Raw genomic sequence first — 8,842 nt, 5'->3', positions numbered from 1 at the left:
CTGAGTAGGTGTGTTTTTCCCTGCCCAAAATTTTAAGAGATTTGAAAGGTTCTTTAATTCTTACCATGCAGTAAATGCTACACTGGCAATGTTGAAATAGTAGATTCCCCATACAACTATATTCCTTTCAGCACATAGTTTCTGCAGCCTTATTTCATGTCCTGGTTTCCGCCCTGGTTCACCATTCCATCAGGAGTCAGGACTCCTGAATCTAGCTGGTGGCTGGTGGCTGAACCAGCCTTGGACAGGATGTCTCTCTTCCACTCCCCAAGGGAGGAGCAGACCCTGGGAATCCCGGGTTCATTCCACATCTTGACAGAGACTAAAGTAAAGGGTGCTTTCATCATGTTGTGATGTCAAAGAATTTTCATGCACCCCTAAAATTCTGAACTCTTTGAAAAAACCCAATGAGAATTGAAAAATCGACACACCCAAAAGCTAGTGTTTGGGAAGACAACAACCCAGAGCTGTTCTGTTTCTGACTCAAGATACTGGAGCAAGCTGTGCCTCTCCATGGAGGTAGTCCCTTCTCAACTCTTAGTGTTGAGTCCAGGAGTCAGAGGGCCTGTAATTGTAGACGCGCATAGGCATTTAAGCAAGACTTAGCACACTAGGGCCTTCCGTCCATTCTACCACTTACTGTCATCTTCTATAACATACACAAAAGAAAGTAGGAGGAGTGCATCTGGGTCCACATTTTCTGCCTGGCACAAAAAATGATGAATCCACAAAGTGCAGTTTCATCTAGCATTTATCAGCCATCAAAGCTGCACAGTACCTTGACTTTCTATTTAATTCCTCACCATACCATATTGTTTAAAAAAGATTCCATCAGGCCTGGTCACAGTGGCTCACACCTGTAATCCTAGTACTTTGGGAGGCCAAGGTCGGTGGATCACTTGAGCCCAGGAGACAGAGACTAGCCAGGACAACATGGAAAAACCCCTTTTCTACAAAAAGTACAAAAAAAACCCCAAAATTAGCTGGGCATAATGGTGCGTACCTATAGTCTCAGGTACTCAGGAGGCTGAGGTGGGAGGATCAGCTGATCCTGGGAGGTCGAGGCTGCAGTGAGCCCTGATTGCACTACTGCATTCCAGTCTAGATGACAGAGTGAGACCCTCCCTGCTCACCCCCATAAAAAAGGATTCTGTCATCTGATTTACAGATAATCTTTTAAATCACTAAACTCAGAACAAATTAAAATATCCAAAACATATATTTATAATTGTACATACAAGATTCAGCTAGCTACCAGAATTTTAGATAGGTAAATGGATATTTTAGCCCTCTGTGAATATCACTTAGGGGCAAATATAGCCTTTGTCATCAGAGTGAAATATCATATTATGACTAGGTCTCTGAACAAATTTGTTGAATTTATTTTATTTTGTATTTTGAAGTTGCTTTTAATATGAATGTTAGAATATAAGAGTCCTAGTAATTAGATTACCACACTATCTGAGTACCAAAAAAAAGATATGAGAAAATTACTTCCATTAGGTTCAAAAGGATTTATTGAGATCCTAAAATATCATACTAGCCAAAGGGGAGAATTGTCTTCCAAAATCATTTTTCTTTTTTAAATTTGGGTGTCCAAAGCCACTGCACTTACTGCAATTAATAAAATTCTCTGGCAAGGCATTAGAGTGTTCTTGCTTCAGACTGCAAACACTTTCCCCTGAAACTTGGAATGACATTAAATTAATATGAGGGAGGAAAGAAAGAATTAATTAGTATTTGATAGTGGAGCATTGGATGTTGATTTATTAGACACAACCAACACTAGCTGAGCTTACTTTATAAACCTCAAACCATATCCTTCCCGGGTTTGTTCTCATCGCCACCATAAATTGTCCATGTACTCACTGATGGTAATTTGTCACAAACAAACAGAAGGGGCTCTTAGTCAAATGGTGACATATATGCGAGGGTATAAACTTCCTCTTGTTAACATGACCCAAAGAATATACCATCTGTGGGGAAAATTGCATCAGCAAAGAAAAAGGAAGGACAATGTACCCACAAGCAAATGCAAATGGAAACAAAAGCAGGTATCACAATCTGTGTAGAGAAAAGAGTGTTCAAGCCAACACATTATTTACAGAATGAGGACTATGTTTTTTGACAGATGTTAAAATTTGCATGATCTTGCATTTTACTTCTTACGTTGCTGATTTTATAATTCTGGTTAAAGCTGGCCTGAATGTATTCAATTTATTTGTAATATCCTAGTACTTTAATGCATTTTTTGGAGGAATGAGTAATATTATTTTTCACAGACGAAGAAGGAACTGGTAGTGAGTCAAGACACACTGAAGCAAAATAATAGTAAAAGTTATTATTACCAAAAAAAGTAAAATAAAACTTCTAGTCGTTAAATATTGTAAAACACTCAGTTAATGGTTGAATAAATGGGAAATAAAAGCTGTAAAAAATATAAGCAATCAGAACTCTCTATAATTTTGTGCAGCAAACCAACAACAACAACAAACTTATGGCCCGAAAACTTTCTATTATTGAGAAAGAATGAAAGAAACAAAATCAAGTAAGCATTTAGTTGAAGGGACTAGAAAATCAGAAAAAAAAAATGTTATAAAGATAAATTACAACTTTAGTGAAATTATAATACAAAAGCTAAGATACATAAACACAGCGAAGAATTCGTGTTTTAAATAATAACATGATATGCGTATATTCCAGACTGGAAAGACACCAAAAATGTCACATGTGACTTTCTTTGGGCACAGAGATTAATGGCCATTTCAAATTTTGTTTTATTTTCCAATTTCATTTTTCATTGGGTATGAATTTATTAATCAGAATAAGTTAACTGTTAAAACATGAAAAAGTTAAATGTTAGGACCATTTATCCTGAATCTTTAGGAAACTTTAAAAATTGATTCTTTGAAAATTATTTGAAATTACAGAGTTTGCAATGATTAACATCCTCTTTCCTATTCTGTACTATATGTACTAATATAAGGAGATCACCTTCTGGTTTTGTTATATTGGACCCTGCGGCTGCTTCTTCAATATCCGTTTCTTTTTGATGCCTATTCCAATTTACGCTAGAGTTTCCACATTCTTTAACACCAGTTCTGAGTAGTCCATTTGCTTCAGAGAACCGGTTGAAACATTGCTTCTAGGCATGAGGTATCTAGTTTAAGTTTAAACTGTTTATCAACTTAATACCTGGCTGGGCCTGGTGGCTCAAGCCTGTAATCCCAGCACTTTGGGAGGCCAATGCGGGTGGATCACTTGAGGTAAGGATTTGGAGACCAGCCTGGCCAACATGGCGAAACCCTGTCTCTACTGAAAATACAAAAGTTATCTGGGTTTGGTATTGTGTGCCTGTAATCTCAGCTACTCAGGAGGCTGAGGCAGGAGAATCACTTGAACCTGGGAGGTAGAGGTTGCAGTGAGCTGAGATCGCACCACTGCACTCCAACCTGGGTGACAGAGAAAGACTCCATCTAAAACAAACAAACAAACAAACAAAAACCAACATAATACACACATCTCCCATTAATGGCCCAAACGGACACAGGGGATTTGGATCAATGAGATGGAGCAAAGACCTTCCTAGGCATTTGGTGGGGAAAAATATTCACGATTTCTTAGAGCATCTGAAAATAAAGAAAGAAATAAAGCCTCCTGCCTTCCTTCTCTCTCTGCCTCTGTACCTCCATCTCCTTCTTCTCCATAGATGAGGAAGCCTGCAGCCCCTGAAGGCCATGGGTGCTGTCGGAGACACAAGGAAAAGCCATCAGCCCAGGGAGATGCTGAGAGTTGGGGCATCTCCATGGATGAGCTCCGTGTACTGCCGGACTCTTCCAACCTTTCGTGGACATCACCTTATAGTGAAAATCCCTTTTGTTATTGAAGAAAGCCTGAGTTGGGTGATTTATTACTCATAAAGTATTTTAATACATTGGCGCTAATATTCTCATGAGAGAATTATACTATACTCTCGTGATAGCATTAAAAGTAATTTAAAGACCCCACCCTTCTCCAAATAAAACCAACACTTGTGAAACCCTTGCTTTGCTATTTACTATCTGTGTTCCTGGACAAACTATTAAATGTGACAAGTCTACACCTCCACCTCAGTTTAGGATCGATAATGTACGTCTCTTTTTTTTTTTTTCAGTTTCAATACATAAAAATAAGTGCCATGAGTAGTTCTTGTAACAGAATGGGCACTCAAAAGTGAAATTAGGCCTTTCATTTCTCCTGCTTTCTTATCGTACATCTTTATGATACTTTAATTTGAGCTACAACCCCTGAGATCTCTTTGAGAGATAATCACTGCTGAGGGACGATACACAGACAGGACAATAGATAGATCACATATGACGACAGAGCACTTACCCACAACCTCTGCAGCAATTGCTCCCGGACAATGGGGACTTAGTGAATAACTGCTACCTGCCCTATTTATGCCCCCAACCCAGGAACAGCAGATAAATCCAATATGCTTCTCTAATACTCACATAGTTCTCTTTCTTTTATTTTTAATTTTTATTATGATCATCTACAATTGAAAAATCAGCTAACAATCATAGGTGTGCATCCATCAATGCTTCCAATTTATAATCATTCTTGTATTAAGAATTTTAATCTTTCATTTTCCTGTGGTTGATTTTTCCCCTCAGGTTCTGCAAACACATTTGTTGCACAAAATTGCACCTCTGAGAAATTCCAGCACACTGGCAGAGTGTTCTGGACTCTTGCTGTGGTATTACTGCCAGCAGTATGCTTCCTTATTAAAAAACGTAGAGGCTCACTTGCAGCAAGTTTGATAGCAGGATGATAAAATGGCAGGATATTTTTAAACACAGATTTTATGAGATGTATTACATGGAATTAAATTTAGACCATATATCAAGGAAATCACCATAGAGCTTTGAGCGTGATTCAGATTATCCTGGCATTAGTTGGACCACTCTGTTGGCTCAACAATGTCATTGCCTGAGTGGGAAATAAATGCTCTGGCCTATGGGGGCACCATCGGGTTGGCTTGCTGGTCACAGCATCCTTCCCCTACAAGATGTCTTATCTGGAAGGGTCTGTAGGGCAGCAATTGGTGGAAATACACAGCAGAAGACGATTAGGACTCTTTCTCTAACACACCCCTCCTCCTCAGTACACATCCTCTGCTCCTGATGATGGCACGAACGTCAGGGATTTGACAGGACACACTCCAGAAACTGTTTTTTGTTTCTTTGTTTTACTTCTCTCTCTCTCTCTTTTTTTTTTTTTTTTTTTTTTTTTTAGTTTGTTTTTGGTAGGATCAATCTAAATGTAAGGTTATTTTGATGGTTAATACTGAATGTCAGCTTGACCGAAGGATGCAAAGTGTTGTTCTGGGTGTGTCTGTGAGGGTGTTACTGAAGGAGATTAACATTTGAGTCAGTGAACTGGGAGAGGCAGACCAACCCTCAATCTGGGTGGGCACCATCTAATCAGCTGCTAGGGCCACTGGAATAAAAGCAGGCAGAAGAACATGAAGAACTAGACCAGTTGAGTCTTCCCGCCTCCATCTTTCTCCCATGCTGGTTGCTTCCTGCTCTTGAGTATCAAACTCCAAGTTCTTCGGCTTTGGGACTCTTAGACCTTTAACCACAGACTGAAGGCTGCACCGTCGGCTTCCGTACTTTTGAGGTTTTGGGACTTGGACTGACTTTCTTGCTTCTCAGCTTGCAGATAGCCTGTTGTAGGACTTCACCTTGTGATCGTGTGAGTCAATACTCCTTAATGAACTCTTCCTCATATATACATCTATCCTGTTCGTTCTGTCCCTCCAGAGAACCCTGACTAATACAGTTACACTACTGGTCCTCATTTGGGATTCTGTATGTAAACCTCAGAATAAATTCAACAAAATTTGTTGAATTTTCCCTTTGGTGACTTCACATCTTTGCAGAGGGGGTTTTGGTGGTTGCTGTGATAAAACTATGTATCACGAAATCAACGTGCATCAAGAAATAAGGATCAAGAAGTCACGCAGTGCCCAGCAGGTGAACATCTGCCATTACTGAATAATTATGACGACTTAACAATAAAACTGAATACTAGTTTTCTTTCAACCAATGTTATGTGTATTCTTTTTCAAGGATGCCCTAAGTGGTTAGGATAGAAACACTTAAATTTTTTGGAGTTAGCAACTTAATAAATGTAAGCCGTCATGTATTTATTTTGGAGCACTGTGGAAATATTGCTGCAATAGTAAAGCCACTGTGGGAACTAAGAAAGCTTATGAATCTGTCCCTATTTAATTAGACCAGGGATTTGGGCTTCTGACCAGCATCTACAGTGGGTCAGCTATGAGATCCCAGTCCACTGGGGAAGCAGGCTGGTAAAACCAATTCACCTCTCCCAATGGGATAGTTAGTGTGAAACACAGAAGACCCAGTAGTAGAATGGCTCTGGGTAGACAGGAGTTAAAAATCACGGTGGAGAAACCAGGAGGCTGTGTACGTTTGGATTGAAACCCTGCATACCTGATACTTTCAGGTCTGAGTGCCACCAAGAAGGATCCAGTCACTGCACCCTGGGACAGGCCAGTTAGAAGAGGGGCAGACACTGAGGAAGGCTGACTCCTTGTAGCAGCCTACTCAGGCTGCTTCATTAGAACTGTCTTTTAGTCTGAGTGCAAATGAGCAATGCCGCAGTTCCAGCCCTTGAAAATGTTTTCTTACGTGTCTTTATAAATCTTAGCATCCTTACTCTACCTTCCCCAATACGCACATCTGCTGTAGTCTGTGTGATTTTTACTTTTGCATTCAAAAGAGAATAATCGGCTTATTAGCATCTATTATGTGCTGTTTGTCTTATTGGTTTTTTACATGTACTTTTGATTTCCCAAATATTACTTTATGTTGGCCGGAAGCGCTATTTTATAGAAAATCCACAATAGGAGGCACATACAAGTTTCCCTTTATTGCATAAGATGACAACATATGGCAGGTTGTATATTTTCTGAACCATACAAATTCTGTCTTCTTATTTTAAACACAAGAAAGAAATGAATTCTATTAAAAGTAAAATGAGAAAGCCAAGATCATATATAGTGAGCCACATCATCATAATGTAGGCGTACTCTTTTGATGGTGAACACTGATGTTCCATTCTACCGTGAGGGTAAAAATGCTGACTGAGTTATCCCAAGTGGAGCCTGCATAATTGTCAGCAACTCCAGCTCCTTGACAAAATGTAACCCATCGTGGATATTAATTTAGTATTTATTCCATGTGTCTTAATAGCCCAATAAGACTTCATGCTATAAATTAACTTTTTAATTGTAAAACAAATCAAGATATTCATCATAAGAGATATTTTCTCAGCATGGTTCCTGAAGGGTTAACTGCTGAACTATATCTTCAGACCCAAGGAGATGTACCAAAGAAAATATAAGCTAAGTAGCCTGTATTTTACACATTTATCAATTTTAATGATACTCTGTCATTTAAAAAGTATGTATTTTAGAAAATATCAGTTTCAAGGATAGTGAAATGACCACTGATATCATCATCCTGATCTTTTTGCCAGGTTACTTATCATCGGCTTCATTTTGTCTTTACGGAGTCTCTGTACCCTTAAGGGAGCTTATTTTTCTTTAGAAAATTCACTGTCTCCTTGTAGAATGTATGATCTGTTGTATTGTTGAAGCCTGGTATTCACTGACCCGACATCATTAGTGATTAATGATAGTCAGCTCTGAGAACATTGGTTTTACTCATTTGGTTCTTATGCTGTTTGTGTAATTCCAATTGTGTGTCCTGAGGGAGTGGGATATGAAGTCTGTCTGAACACTTATGAAGACATAAATAGATACATATGTTCCTGCAGAATGGTTTTCATTTATGTTGGCTTGGGTGTATATATATATATACATATATATTAGACATCCATCTACTATCTCATCTATTAACAAGAATATTCCTGTAATATATCTTTCTCACATAGGCAGCTGCACTTACATGTTTTCATTCTGTGAATATATTGCTTAATTCTTTAAAATGTCTCAGGTTTTTACATTGTCAGAATACTACAAGACTCGTGCAATTTACATCACATCTAAGAAATGCATTTTCCAGCGTGCACTCAAGATGAATTTGCAGCTCAGCCTGTGGCAGCATACACACTAATCACGCCCCTCCTCTTCAGGTCAGTTCCACATGGTGCAGAGGGTCACTATTTATAGTATGCTACTGTAGGTTGGTCACATTTTCTCCTTTATTGATTTATTTGTTTTATTTCTGAAAAGATTGGCCTAAAATGAAAACTTGCTGATAATTTAAATGTAGTACATGCTGGGTGGTCATTTAGGAGGATAGCAGCTTTTCAATCAAAACATTTATATTAATTTACAGTTTCAATGACATGATTTATTTGAAAAGCGTTTGTAGAATGACTTCTTTGTGCAAAGCAGCATGGAAATGTGGCTTAGAAAAGGAACAAAACCTAAAACTTGCTCTCAAGAGATATTATAATTCATTGGGAAAATTTGCAGATTTTAAGTATATATGTATATATATGTGTATATATATGTATACACCTCCATATGTATATATGTACTGCACTAGTATAGTCTTTAAAAATTATAAAAAGTACTATTCACTTTTAAAAACACCAGCTTTATCATAGCATAGGTATTCAAGATAATTCATATAATTCATAATCATTATCTTGAATAAGAGCGTAACTTTTTTTTCCAGAGGGTCTTTTACCATTTCTTCTTTTTCTTACTCTTATTCATGTTGTTCATGCTTTTGCATAGCTTGTTTTCAAAAACATAGTCTTGCATATAGTTTTCTTTTTCTCTCTCTTTCTTTCT

General features: G+C 38.1%; 1 long non-coding RNA gene across 1 annotated transcript; it reads left to right on the top strand.

Annotated features, from left to right (window-relative positions):
- The first annotated feature begins 414 nt into the window (after window positions 1-414).
- LOC111527001 lies at window positions 415-4,039 on the top strand. Its single transcript, XR_002726545.2, has 2 exons — window positions 415-519; window positions 3,710-4,039. It is a non-coding gene; the product is annotated as an uncharacterized LOC111527001 (long non-coding RNA).
- Window positions 4,040-8,842: the final 4,803 nt, after the last annotated feature.

Source organism: Piliocolobus tephrosceles, chromosome 9, assembly GCF_002776525.5.
Source record: "Piliocolobus tephrosceles isolate RC106 chromosome 9, ASM277652v3, whole genome shotgun sequence".
Taxonomy (NCBI): Eukaryota; Metazoa; Chordata; class Mammalia; order Primates; family Cercopithecidae; genus Piliocolobus; species Piliocolobus tephrosceles.
This window is presented reverse-complemented; position numbering and strand designations above follow the sequence as displayed.